The sequence below is a fragment of the Anolis carolinensis genome, chromosome 4 (assembly GCF_035594765.1).
Source record: "Anolis carolinensis isolate JA03-04 chromosome 4, rAnoCar3.1.pri, whole genome shotgun sequence".
Classification (NCBI taxonomy): Eukaryota; Metazoa; Chordata; class Lepidosauria; order Squamata; family Dactyloidae; genus Anolis; species Anolis carolinensis.
In genome coordinates, this window is record NC_085844.1 from 198154206 (window position 1) to 198169054 (window position 14849).

The 14849-nt window shown below is 39.8% G+C and overlaps 1 protein-coding gene across 3 annotated transcripts in view; it reads right to left on the minus strand.

Annotated features, from left to right (window-relative positions):
• The window catches only part of lrrn2 (leucine rich repeat neuronal 2), a 233818-nt gene that overhangs the window by 27345 nt on the left and 191624 nt on the right, over nt 1-14849 (minus strand). The window contains exon 1 of one of the 3 annotated variants that reach the window (XM_003220364.4): nt 1083-1198. The exons of the other annotated variants lie outside the window; for them this stretch is intronic. The gene's annotated coding sequence lies outside the window, so the exon portion shown is untranslated. Of the gene's footprint in view, nt 1-1082; nt 1199-14849 lie in introns of those variants that run through there. 3 annotated transcript variants of the gene reach the window in all.

Below are 14849 nucleotides of genomic sequence, written 5' to 3' on the forward strand. Positions count from 1 at the left end.
GGGGCATGACCATGAGGCATTAGATACTTCAGTTGAATGGAACCTCCAATTTACATTGGTTTAGGGACAAAAATGCTTTGGTTGTGTATCTCTGCATGGTGGGTGGTTGGAATGTGTAGACTAGCCTTATGGTCTCTTCCAACTCTATGGATCTATGTTCCTCTCTCTGTACATTCCTCACCATTCAACCCACATTCAGCCACACCACTGTAAAAGTGCTGAAAGTTGAGAAATATGGGCTGTTATCTGTGAAAGATAATAACTACTCATCCAGAGGTGATGAAACAGACATATAACCAAACTCCACCCCACAATTCTGGCTTCCTTCAGTCATAGGAATTGTAACAACAAGAATGAACAAGACCGTAAGAATGAACACAAATTGTTAAGATCTGCAAGCCGAGTCAGACTACTTCGATATTAGAATCAGGAGGACAATCAGTAGCCTGTGTGCTTTGTACACAGGGTAGAGGGCATAAGCATAGAGAGAATTCATGCTGAGAGAGTCCATTCTGTTCCTGCTTCCTTCCCAACCTCGACAGAGATAATGAGTATCTTCTTCCCACTTACAAAAATCTGCCCTATGCAAATGGGAGCACTGAGCTGGGCAGGATTATTTCCGTTGTTGAAATAAAGCTGGGGCAGGGGACCTGTTGGTCGTCATTTATTAGTTCCGCAGTCTAGAATGGAGTCTGCCTCATTATTTCTTAATTAGAAGCCAATGATGCCAGGAGGTAGCATGCAAAGTCATTTGCTGTTTTATTGCATTGCACCACAGTCTGGCTTCAGGGAGGGGAAACGGGGAGCCCCTTTTGAGCAGGAAGAACCAGATGAGACATTTATGAGTGTGCTTTAATGTCCCAGCCATTGGGATGTATTTCAGTGTACAGGGAAAGGAAATAAACTATGCTGAGTTAGAATATTCATTTCAAATGTTTAAGAAGGAATTGAACAATCTTAATATTTTTTGCAGTTGGGGGGAAGAGGGAGAAAGAAATATAATTTTAATAGGCTTTTCCTCTTCTCTACCCACAGGTCTTTCAGCATATCTCAAAGGTGAATAAATATTATTAGCTACTCACTGAGATCGAAATTATCCATCAGCTAAACTTCATGACACTGGATGAAACTGGTCCATGCTCTCTTACTTCTTATTCCCTGGGGAATGACTGTGAAATGTAAATCCAAGCCTTTAAACTCCGGCATTTCTGTTACACAGAAGTTTTCATAGGTGAATGGTCTGCTCATTTTGATTTGAAAGGATTTTCTTAAAGCAGCAGTGCATTTAGCAGTAATGAAGTGAATACTTATCTGGAGATTGCCATAAATCACAACCATGATTGCTGAATCTAGGAGCAATTTTCACGGATGTGCAAGTCTAAAAAAAAAAGCCATAGCAATAGCTCCTGAGTCTCCTTTATAACAATAGCCATATTGTTTCCATTTTTAGTCTTAAAGGAAAATTATAATGATAACAACAGATTTTACATGTAGAACTGTACAACTGCATTGGTTTGTATGTGCTGTGATCATTCCATGACCTGTATTAAGGAAGAGCTGAAATGACTCTCTGTTTGGACTACAAATCCTAGATCTCCCAGCTTTTGGTGGTTCTGAAAACTGCAATACAAAAAAGTAAGATTTTTTTTGCTAAATATTTATTAAATTTTCAAAAAATGAACTTAAATCTAACAACTCATAGAATTTCTAAACTCTGTGTTAATGTATGACTTTTTGGAACAAGGAGGTGATATGACAGTGTGAATATTTTCTATAAAATAACGGTTATCACAGAGGCAAAATCATGGCATAATCATACTGATGCTAATATTGCTAGGTTATTCCAAGTGGGGGCAGTTGCATGTTTGAATGTTCCCTTGGTGTTGTGGAATTAGCATTTATTTGTAACGGGAATGTACCTGCTGCTTGAGTTAAATCCAGCAGATGGATTAATCAGGATAAAACACTGGAGACAGAAGGCATTACAACTTCTACAGAGAGCAGAAAAAGGAATTTTCAGCGACAAAGCTCTCTGGTAGTCAACCCAATACACTAGAAATGATCAGCTAAAACTGGTGGGAAACTTTTGAAGTTCAGATGTTTCAAATGTCAACTACAAGCAACTAGTTCATTCAAGAGTGCCTTGCATGTATGGGATAGTGGATGTGCTTTAGATTTTAGGCTTACATTTAAAGGTGCCATCCAAATTGCTTATCTTACAGAAAAGATTCCACACTCTTAAAAATGTCTTGACTTAGTGGCTCCCAAAGTTTTATCTCCAAAGTCTTTTGAACTTCAGCTTCTTCAGGTCACAGCCAACTTGACTGATGTTCAGGGATTAAGGAAGCTGAAATTCAAAATATCTGGAAGACCAAAGTTTGGGAACTGCTGGTCTAACTAAACCCCAGAGTGGATTCATTTCCAACTAACATAATAGGCAACAGCAGTCCCTACTGGCCAATGCTAAATGATTATAGCAGTTGTAATCCAAAGGACCAAAGGCTTCTGCTGAGATATACAATAACTTCACAGAGTCACGACCAGTCAATGAGATTTCAGGAAGAACCACAAATTTGTGGTTCCAGCAAAGTAGATTCCTTTCCTGGTTCTGGAGCTCTGTCCTCCCTTTCTGCCCTCTCTAGAACCATCTTGTTTGTGTTTGAGAGAGTCACAGTCTTTCATACATCCTTTGGTCCTGCTTTCTGTACAGCTATCATATCCCTGGGGGTGTGGTTAACTGCTTTCATGATGAGGTGTGTATGGCTAACTTCAATCATAGAGACATCCCCAAGAGAGTCATGACTTGTTCTGGTCTAGTCTGGGCTGCAGTTTAGCTTTGAATCTCTAGTGAGCCATGAAATCCATAGAGTCATTCATTATTTCTCTACTGGATCTGCTTCACAGGGAGTTATTATTGTGAAGATGAAATGGGGCAGGAGAGACACACACATGGTCTTATGCTCAGTGGATGAATGATAGTATACAATAAGAAAAAAAAGAATAATAAACAAACATTGAAGCAAATAGGCTAACATTTAAAGTCTGGCCTTTTTCCTAATTGTGTATTTGTGGACGTTATGCATAACCAGGTATACATCAGGGCATAGTTTACCTCAATTTCATAACATGACAGCAAAGCAATACTTTATTCTGCCTGAATAAATGGATTTCTACTGTGCTTGCGGTCTGGTCTCCTGGCATTCAGAATCAGTTCTTTAGTGAATGTTGAGAAACTCCATTAAACTCAAAGGTGCATCTTATGAAGATATATAAAAGACTTTTAAAAAACCTCTGCACTTTCCAAACTAAAACTTGTTAATACCCAATTTGTAGCCATAAAGCTTCCTCCCACTGCTATTATTTGATTTAAATAGCTCTTCTTTCTCTCTTATGCTTCTACGTTTGATAAGATTGTAGTCTGTTATAATGTCTTCTTCCCAGTCTCCTTTTTTCTGTGTTGAATGAAGCCAAGCTCTTTCTAATGGTGGTGATAAATTCTGTTTCTTTTAATGATTCTAGTTGCTCATATGGTCCTTAACAAAATCCGCAAAGGCTTTTTCACAGTGGTTAATTATATTGTTCTAGTTAACCTTCATCATTAAGATCCAATTTCCACCACTGTGAAAAGGACATTTACAAATTGGTTTTCTCACTATTTTGCAAAATAGAGTTAAAACTCCCATGGCTGGTGGACCCAAGCAACATTTGCATTTGAGACAACACACGTGGAACCAGTCTGCAAAAACCTGCAAGGCTCCTTTGAGATAAAAGAGGTAGAGGGGAAAACAAGCTATTATTTCGGTTTGAGGGTTGGCTCCTGCTGTCATTAAAATCAATGGACAGATTCCAACAGGAGCTGGACAAAGCTCTCAGTTGGCAATGGTGTGCTGAAAGGACACCTCCTCATTAGCTCCCGTGTAGCTCACGCATTTGCTGCATGTTGCCTGCAATCTGTTGCTGCTTCTGTTCAGGGAAGCGTGGGCTCAGATTCAGGGTTTCAAGAGTTTTTTATTATTATGATCTTCAGTTCAAAAGATTCGGCCGACGGTGCTGAATGCGGGAGTCTGCGAGGGAGAAAAAAAATCACTTGCTATGTGACTGGAAATTCAATGCTGGAGCCACGTGATGCATGTTGGAAATGTAAAGGCCTGTTGTATCTCTTGGTAATGAGCTGCTGTCAGCTGAGACTCAGCAGTTTGTGCCTCCAGGACTTGCCTAATTCTGCTCGTAGTTGTTATGATGCAGGACTTTAACAACAATGTGCCCAGAGATAGTAAGGAAATCTCCTCTGCCCTGTTCCCCTCAGTCCCACTCAGTGTCTGCGGCCATTCTGTGAAGCCTTTCTGCTCATTCATAGCACCAATGTTCTCATATTTTTCTTAGTGCTAATACTTGCTTACCCCAAAGCTTTTCTTCCCCCACTCTTTCCCCCTTATCAGCATTACGTTATCATGATGTTATCATTATTAGTTACATATATAGGCTAACACCCTATTACTGGTAAATGCAGACATGTTAACTTTATGCCTTTGCATGTATACCTTTGGTCACTGCCAAGGTTGGTATCAACTTCTTTTTCTGGAGTATCCAAAGTACTCCCAACACAAACTACTCTAGATACCCTGAATCCACCTACACTGCCATTCTGTGCCTGATGAGGCATAGAAGATTGAAGAATTGACAGTCCAGTAGTAGCATCACATCTTTTAGGACTTTTTCTTCTGCTGCAAACTACTTACTCTGAAGAGCTACTGACAAAACACAATTTGTAAAGTCTCATATTCAGCAGCAGTGTAATAATGATGATTACATTTTTATGACCCCAATTTTGTTCTCTTGATTTTCTGGGTGGTCTTTCTTGATGCCTGACCCAAAGAGGGGACAGCATGTTTCAAATACCTTTCTTTATGACTCATCCGGAGGTGCAATGGGTGAAACCTTTGTGCCGGCAGGACTGCTGACCTGAAGGTTGCCAGTTCAAATCTGGAGATAGTGTGGATGAGCTCCCTCTGTCAACTCCAGCTCACCATGTGGGGACATGAAAGAAGCCTATGAGGATGGTAAAACATCAAAACAATGTCCTTGCTGACAGCCAGTTTTCTCAAACCGGAAGCGACTTGCAGTTTCTCAAGTCGTTCCTGACACGAAAAAAAAATCCGTAGAAAGAACAAAATGAATTTGCCTTCTGCTGCTTCCTCTAAATCAGTATTGTCTACTCGGACAGGCAGTAGCTTCAAACAGAGTTGTTTTTGTTTCTGTTTCCTGATAACTTTTTTAACTGGACATGGTCGAGAAAAGCAATCTGGGATTTTCTACCTCATGCCTTGGAATCATAATACCATTCCATCTGACTTTTGCTGTAAGGCAACCCACATTTTTTCAGCCCACATGCACAATCTAAAAAGCAATCCAGATCACAATGTGTCCTGTGTGAACATCTCAGCCAATAGGTTTACATGATATTGACAGTCCAGACAAGAGATATACTACAAAGCTCAACACCCCCAAGGACCATTGAAGAGGAATAATTCAATTTTTGGGCTCAAATTTAGCAAAGTTCATCCACCTACTCATTCCTATGTACATTTATTTGATGCAAACTATTCCTTTCAATTTCTTGTCACTGCTGCCATTCACCTGCATCTCCATTTTGCATAGTGAAGTGTTCAACTTTAAAAGTAACAAATTACATTTATAGTTCTACTCACAAAACAGTCACCAGAATAATTAAGAGTTTTAAAAATCATTTTTCTTTCCTATTTCTTAGAAATAACTAGAACAATTATTTTTAGTTACTTAAAATCTGAATTTGATAAACTACTGGCTTGTAGCATAAAAGGCATTTTCCTCACATCCCCTGCAACACAGCACATGACACTAGCAAAGGCCAAAACACAAGCTGCAAGGAGAATCATGTGATAGGATTGCTTCAACATTTAATAAGGCAAAACATGAGTTTAAAAATCATTATCACAATTGCACTGCAAAAGGAATGAAATTATTTTTTTAAGTTGCAACCAGAATGCAACTTAATTATGTCTTAAATTATTGAATAGATGGAGTAATTGTAAGTAACTAGGGTTTTGTAACTCTGGCAAGGTTTTCCTGAGGAAAACTGTCATTCTATCTGAGGGCTTCTCACTACTGTCTCCTCCAATAAACTTGATGCTACTTACTGGGATTTGGGCATGGTGAATGTAGCAAAATTGCATCCTGTCTATCTTTTAGGAAACTGGCTGGGAGTTGCATAACTGAAATATAATTTAGTAATATCTATGCACCCAGTGTTACATGTAGTTCACTTCTCTGTTCACCTAGTATGTCCTGAGTTTGAATCTATGACTACAAAACTTTAAAATATCTGCTCAGGTTTCTGAAATTCTGAATGTAATCTTTCTTGCACATGTCTGTGGGCAGAGATCTCAAGATGCTCATCATATTAGCTAGACAAAAGTGTCACTGCTGCCTTTCTGTGATCAAGTTGATCAAAGGAAATTAAACAAGCTATTTAGGCCTTTTAAAATATTAATATTGTACTTATTCAAACTACTTGTTTGTCCTCTAAAACCTGTCCTTGTGTCTCTCTAGATGGGGCAAATGTGCCAGGACGTTGTGGAATTCATTGCTATAGTTCTTGGGTCATTTTTATCCAAAATAAGTGTCTGTTATGTCCGAATATTTCCTGCCATTTTCCAGGACCATTTGCAACATTTCACTCCCACTTGTGAGTGAGTTTCTTTTAAATTCTGAGCCATAGTGGAACACCAACACTTTCATCCTTTCATCCTTCCATCAGTAAATTAGTGGATCAGTGAAATGGTACTTTTGTACTATAGTAATATAACAACAATAACAACAACAAAAAACCAGAAAGGAGTGTAATTGCATCTCAAACTATAAGGCTGCCTCAAGAAATTATACCTCAGGTTTTGAAAGTCTTTCCAGATCCCTCGAAAATCACAACAAAGAGGCCAGTATCGGAGAAGTAATGCAGAGATGACAACTGGCAAAGATAGAGTGGGTCAAAAGTCACAGAAGGGTTTCAACATTTAATGAGTCCTTTACTTTTGTTTTTAATATACAATACCATAACATCATATCCTGTAAACATAGGAAACACATTTACATGATGTGTGAAAAATCAAATCTTGCAAATGGGGTCAAGTACCAAAGCATCATCTGTCTATCTATCTATCTATCTATCTATCTATCTATCTATCTATCTATCTATCTATCTATCTATCTACCTATCTATCTACCTATCTATCCAAACACACACATGATCATATGTGATTTTTGGACCACCCTTTACACGGGATTAAATTGTGTGAAGTGACATCAGTGTGGAAGAGTCTCTATTCAATATTACTAGTTTCCTCATGGACCAAAATATCCTCATGTGTATATTTTGCCTTTTAATGGCTCCAGCACTCAGTTAAAACCATTCTGTTGCATCTAATGCCTTCAGGAATAGCTCTGACTCTAGCACTTTCATGTGCAAATGTATACCCAGTCCTAGTTGCAAAAATGGCATATGGTTTTAACAACAAGGCTGTGACCTTGGAGGAGGCCTGTTGGGCAGGAAAGCCAAACTCTCCTCCATTGTATGATGGGAGCCGCAGATTGCTATGGTTGAATTCAGGTGAAGAAGAGTTTATGTAAAAGGCCTTCTAAGCAGAAAGGCTCAGCAGCTCAAGATGATAGTGCTGTTACTACTGGTGGGACGGGGGGAGATATGGGAAATACAATATGCTGGAAAAAGAGCTCATATGGGGACAAGTAGCATATTTGATCTGAACAGGAAGATGCAAATCTGTGAAGGCTGCAAGCTCCGTCCCTCAAGGGAAACACTTAACATGAGAAAAAGGATAATCAAAAACAGATCTCAGAGGTATTGAAGCACACACAGACACATACAAGCTCCCCCGATATCACTGCTTATGCTGAGTCTTACTTTTCTGTGCCCACCATCAATTACTTCCTTAATGATACCATATGGCTTTTTTTAGAGCCGCCGCTTTTCCAGAACCGTAAATATGTATATAGACTGCCCTGCCCCTGTGCTTAAAAGGGAATTGTTGAGTCTGTGCTGGGATCCAAAGCTGACAAACATATCAGAACTAGGGATGGCTTCATGCCAATGGGGCAGTTAATGCAGACTGTGACTCCGTTTGAATCATAAAGGAGCCCTCCAAGGTGCTGGTCCTATTTGTGTAATAACATTCAATGCCTTGTATTGCTCCTTAAAGTCCAGACTAAGGACTGTATCACAGGAAGCAGGCAAACCGGCACTGCAGCGGGACACAACACCATGTGCATCCCATTACAGGTTTGTTTCCCCTCCGTCATTCCTCTGTCCCTGTCTATTAACAAGTAAAATCTGTCAACAACTCCCAGTCCTACAACATTCCCATAATTTACCTTGGTTCAATGGGTCTTTTCTACGTCTGTTCCATCATGCTGGCATTAATATTAAGGGGTGGAATTATCCTCCTCTCCCTCTCTATCCCCAAACTTTTTACTTTTCTTTTATATTTGCCTTTGACTTTTTTGTTTGTAAATGCTGAAATTGTGTAATTGAACTAAAAATAAAATAAAGGGAACTGTAGTAGTGAAGGGAGGTGGAGTTACAAAGGTGTGTGGAAATATGATCGCAAGACCACAGAATTGCGAATTAGTGCAATAGCAATCTGAAGACAGGTTTGATATTGAAGGTGCTCAACATGGTATGGATCAACTATCTATGCTAATACAAGTGTAGTGGAACAATGAGTTAGTGAGATAAAAGTCCTAAAGCTCAGCATGGATTCTCCACTGCCATTGTCACAGAGATCAGCAGCTGCTTCTGATCTGGGCCTATGTTTTAGCACTTCTACATTGGTCTTGCTTATCCAAACATGGAACTCCTGGGCACCACTTGTGAGAAGCTTTGCAAAACACATTGTGGGATCAACAGAGGGTATGCTGTATGAGCCATGTTTTCCTGTCATGCAGAAGTTTTTGTATCAGCTAGGGTTAAACCAGTACTGATGTGGAAAATAAACAAGGCATTTTTCCTAGTTGAATTGAGTTGGATCCAGGTCACAATGACACAAATGAAATGATTTATCTCATTTTCCTGTCACTATATCCGACAGGAACTGACAGGATACCTATGCTGTTCCTTCCCCTCTCTATGGTTTATTGCAGATTTTGGAATGATTTGAGTTGAGCAAAGAGCTTGTGTGGCAACAGTTAGGATTAGTCATTCTCCACCCTGATTTTTATTTTGAACCCACCCCAAAAGGAAGTCCTATTATGGATCATCCACATCACACCTCATGTAAGAACTTCTGGTGTCCTAAGGGGGGCCGTGCAGATAAAATATCTGTAAACATTCCTGCTGTATCACTTTCACCTGTAACAACATGGATATGTCTATGTTGGGTGTGGGACTGCTCTGTTTTCAAATTGGGTTTTGAGGGGCAATTTTGCTCATTGCATGGTCAAAACAGAATTCCAATTTCTGAAACAATGAAAAATAGTGAGTTAAAATACTGTAAATTCAATTTATGCTGTTGTAATATACCAATATGATACCAGCTATAGTTTTAGTGACTTTGTTTTAATTTGCACTGTAAACTGCTTTGAAAGAAAAGTCAGTTATAAAACAAATAAATACTCTGACAATTCCAACACCAAATACCTCTTACTGGAAGAAGGAAACAGATATAAGTAGCAGGATTCCTACTGGAGAGAAGGCATCCTACTTCTAACAAGGAAGGAGGGTTATCCAGATCTCTCTCTCTCTCTCTTTTTAAGGAGGACATATCCGTAAAAGAGTCTCCTGTGGGGTCCTCAAGCCCCAAAGGTTGTTAGTTGAATGACAGAGTAAGTACTTTAAATCTGTGCCTGCTGATTTTTAAATGTGTGGTTCAGTCTGTCCAGATGATAGTTGCAATTGTACAACAGGCTTGAGAAAACACCCACCCAAAATATTATCTTTTTTAGACTGCCTGAAGAAACTGAATAGCTATGAGAGAGAGAGAGAGAGAGAGAGAGAGAGAGAGAGAGAGAGAGAGAGAGAGAGAGAGAGAGAGAGAGAGAGAGAGAGATTAAATGAAAAGAAACCAGAAGCCTTTTCCCACAGACTGGGCGGGGGGAGAGAATGCAATGAGAATGAGAACTGATGAGGCGCAGAGAAAGGAAGAGTCCTTCCATCAGCAAGTTTGCCAGATGAAGCTGGGAGATAAATCACCAACTGGAAACAGCCTAAGTTTCAGTGCCTGAGCTGGCTGCCTCTCTCCCTCTGTCATCTGTCTAATAGCCCAGCTTCGGGAGATAAATGGCTGCAGCTGAGTCTCAGGCTATCCCACCTCATCTCCCCCTCCCTGCTGGGTGCTTGCTGCTCCCCAACCTCTCTTCCAGCTCACTCTCTCACTGCAAAGGCCTGTCACTTTCATGACTCTAAAAGTGCTGGCTGGCTGGTCCGAGGAACAGCAACATTACTCAGAACTGGACAGAACAACCAACGTTCGAATAAAACATCAGAGACTGCGATGTCTTGCAAGCATTTTAGTAGGAGCATTATTATTATTATTATTATTTTGTAAAGGCAGCATTTGATGCATAACAAAGGCAGTTGCCAGATCAAAGGAAGCAATGAAAAACAGAAAGAGGGATGATGGGATGGAGCCAGAAACCTGTGGCTAAAAATCCACTTGTTTTACACTGATACTTCAATAGCCTCTGGCATGAATTTCATTAAAGGCTGATTTCTCTAACAATGTGCAAAATAATTTTGGGCCTCTGGAGTGATGAGTATCCCACAATGCTTGTTTTATTTGTGTCAGGAGCTAATTGAGAAACTGCAAGTCACTTCTGGTGTAAGAAAATTGGCCGTCTGCAAGGACATTGCCCAGGGGATGCCCAGATGTTTGATGTTTTATCATCCTTGTGGGAGGCTTCTCTTATGTCCCCACATGGAGCTGGAGTTCATTCATTGTCTTCCTGGGTTGTATTCAAACCAGCAATTTTTAGGTCAGCAAACCAACCTTCAAATCAGTAGTCTGCCAGTACAAGGGTTTAACCCACTGCACCACCTTGGGCTCCCACCATGCTGCAAGTCCATTATTGCACTTAGAAAAATCATGTGGTGGAGATTCCTGCCACAATTCTATATTAGTTTACATAGTATAAATTTCCACTTGTGGAATTATGCATTAATTGTGCTGCACAACCATTGTGTCGAATAGCATCACTGTGCAACTGAACTAAGATACCAAATGTGCAACTGAATGTACAGCCAAATATGCATTTGTATCTATGTACAATGTCAAGTGCACATTCCTATACAATAGCACCAGGTGCACAAGTCTGCTCATACGACCTTAAACCAAATGTTTAACTTTGATGTTTCCCTGCAGTTTGCATTACTGTGATTCTCATACATTATTTTCCAAACACCTTAACGTGGAAAACAGGATCATTTGGAAGTTTTTCATATTCCATTTGGATATTCATCACCCTCAAGATAGTGTCATTCGTAAACTTGGTTACCCATTGATTCCTGATCATTTATGAGTAAATCAAATAACATCTGGAGGCGATATCACTTCTAATTTCTTTCTGTGAAAAATTACCTTTATAAAAGTACTTTCCATTTTGTTTTCTTTAATCACTGATTGTCATGGAACATTAAAATGAAATTATGAAGCTAGACTTATCGCCCCTTTTCATCCAGATACAACTGTGTCCAGTTCGAACAAAGACAAAACATTGAGAGGCACCCGAAGTGGCCAGCTTCTGGTCAAAGGAAATCCATTATAATGCCAGGTTGTTAACTTTGTTTGTGGCTTATCCACACATTATAACTGTATTCTCAATTTGCTTCTGACATGATAAATAAATAAATAAATAAATAAACTAAATGTCATTTCCTAACACCAAACTTGCACTTTAAATTTTGTTTAAAGTAAGGTAGACAAGCTGTTGTAATTAGATTAGAGTTGTAGTAAGACTGCACATCCAAACATCTCTCACCATTATTCTTTCTAACTGATAGCAGCTGTAGTCCAATATCACCAGGAGGATCACAGTTTTCCACTGCTGATTTAATGCAACAACATTTAAATGAATGACCATCTATGCAATACGAATGATATAGATATTCGACTATTTCTAAACCACAGATATGTAGGACCTGGAAGAGATATAAAAGGCTGTCTGTTCCACTCTCTGAGACCTAGCAATCCGGTTTTTGCTTTGAAATCCTTAAACAAAAAGAGACATACTTCCTCCTGCTGTAGTCTGATCCATTGTCTGACTGCTTTTACCTTAGTTCTTAATGTTTAGTTGAATGCTTCCTTGATTTAATTTGGACCCATCAGTTTGTTTCCTGCCCTCTGAGGATCAGTAAATGAAAGCTGTTCGATCATGTATTTGATAGCCTTTCAAACAGTTACAGATCTGCAAGTCTTCTGAATAACCTAACTAGAGTGACTGCTATTCTGTGTAGTAACATTGCTGCCAGAAAGGATTGGCTTTTTTTGCTACATTGTGTCTTTAAAATGGCTGGATTGCTCTCTCTCTCTCTCTCTCTCTCTCCCTCTCCCTCTCCCTCTCCCCCTCCCCCTCCCTCCCTCCCTCTGTGGAGTGAAGGTTACCTCCTCCAAAACATTCACCCCAAGTTCTCCTTGCTTCCTGTTGTGGGCTTTGATCAGTTGAAATCGCCTTGGCTTTGTGAAGGGTTAAGGCCTCTATTAGCTGCATCTATTTAGAAAATCCTCTGTCTTGAATTCTAAGCAGCAATTTAGCTCTAAGGTGGTTCTCTTCATCAGCAAAGCCACAGCATTGTGCCTTTTCATACAAGATCTAACAAATGATTCAACAAGTTTTCTTGGCTTCTCAGCCATTTGGGGGAAAATGCAGGCTTTCTGTTTGGATTGTATTTCCTTGTGAGGGAGTTGGTCATTAAAACTGGCTAGAACAGCCTGTTCATTGTGTTTGTGGCCTTCATTGGCAAAGTTTGAGGATCTGCAAACTCACTGGCTTCTTCATTCTAGCACAAAGGAGTGAACTTCATCACAACATTTCTCCCTTCTATTTGACCTCCAAAGCAGGTGAAAGGAAGCAAATATTTCAATTTGCAAACTTTGCCTCTGGATAATCAATGGCACAAAGAGCCATTTTTTAGTTTGTTTTTAAAACTTGATTTCAGGCACCATGTTATGGCTTATGCAGAAAGCCCACTAGTCTGAGAGCTAGACCCGGGGAGCTCTCCCTTAAAAACAAAACAAAACAGGTAAGGGAAACTCCCATCTCAAACCCAATAAAACTAAGCACACTGCCATCTAGTGAATAAAGCTTATAATGACAATATCAACTTGCTAATTGAGGTGAATTTGGGTTCCTCAAACTTTTTAAGCAGAGGGCTGGTCCACAATCCTTCAGACTGTTGAGGGGCTGAATTATCATTTGAAAGAAAAAAAACGAACAAATTCCTATGCACACTGCACATGTCTTATTTGTAGTGCAAAAACCAAAACAACAACAACAACAACAACGAAAAAACAATACAAAAATTAACCAACATAAACCTATCAGGATTTCAATGGGAAGTGTGTGCCGTCCGCCGGACAATAAAAAACTATAAAACTGAAACGTGCTGTCCTTTATCCGGGCGAACTGCAAATCCCTATAAGCTGTCCTATAGATATTGAACGACTGAGTCTGGATAACTTCAAAAAAAGAATGTTTATTCATACAAGGTTGTAAACCTGGCACAGATCTTAAAGTTGCAGAAAATGAAACAAATTTCTATAGGTTTTAGTCACAGAATTATCCCTGGTTCCAGAAGGCAAAAGTGATTATAAAACCACTATACCCTAATCACGCTGCCTATATTAGAAGGAGAAACTCTTTCCTTCCCTATCTTTACAGCAAAGATTAGTTCTAGAAGCGATGGAATAACTTTGCTCCTCTAACTAGATTTCCTATTCCAGATCAATATAATTCAATACTTATCTAATTTGGATAGGCTTAGATTGGCCTGGTTTTGAGGATGATTTGTCCCAGTTAGCCTTGCACAGCTCCAGCACGTTGGAAGACAATAGCCAGAATGAAGCTCCAAAATGGAGACTAGACCCTGGTAAAAAGGGCGGTCCTAAGATGTTGCACTCTTTGACCAATCACTGCAAAGAAAACTGCAGCCAGCTATTGCAGATTCCAAGCCACTTTTCCTAGGCTTTTGCAGCCAGAGGCTCAAACAAAATGCAAAGGAGGGAAAACAAACAAACGACCAGTAGGTAAGGCAAACCATCGTCCTGGGGGACGGAACACTCCCCGCTAAATTCCCAGGATGTGGGAATTTACCAATCAAAAACATACAAACACCTTTGTATACACAACAATAAAACAGTATAAAACTTACACACTTTGGACAGGCAACACGAGATTGCTGGTTGGTCTGTCCAGGACAGACATTTTGTCCTTACTATGAGTCTTTACCTGAACTTTTCTAACCTTACCGTCAGGGCAAGGAAAGGTCTTTAGTGTAATGCCCATAGGCCAGGCATAGCGGGGCAAGTCTTTGTCCTTTAGCAACACAAGGTTTCCCACCTTGAAATTGTCCTCTGGGGTTTGCCAGAGTCTTCTGGTTGGAAGCTGGCTTAAGTATTCGGCCTTCCACCTCTTCCAGAAGTGGTTGGCTAAGGTCTGCACATGCAAAATTGGTGCCACAGTCCGACCAAATTAACTTAATTGGCCCTCTGAGGGCTATGAACCTTTTCAATGCGTTTATGAATGATGAAGTGTCCATTCCCTCTGCAACCTCTATATAGACAGTTCGTTTTGACAAACAAGTAAACAAA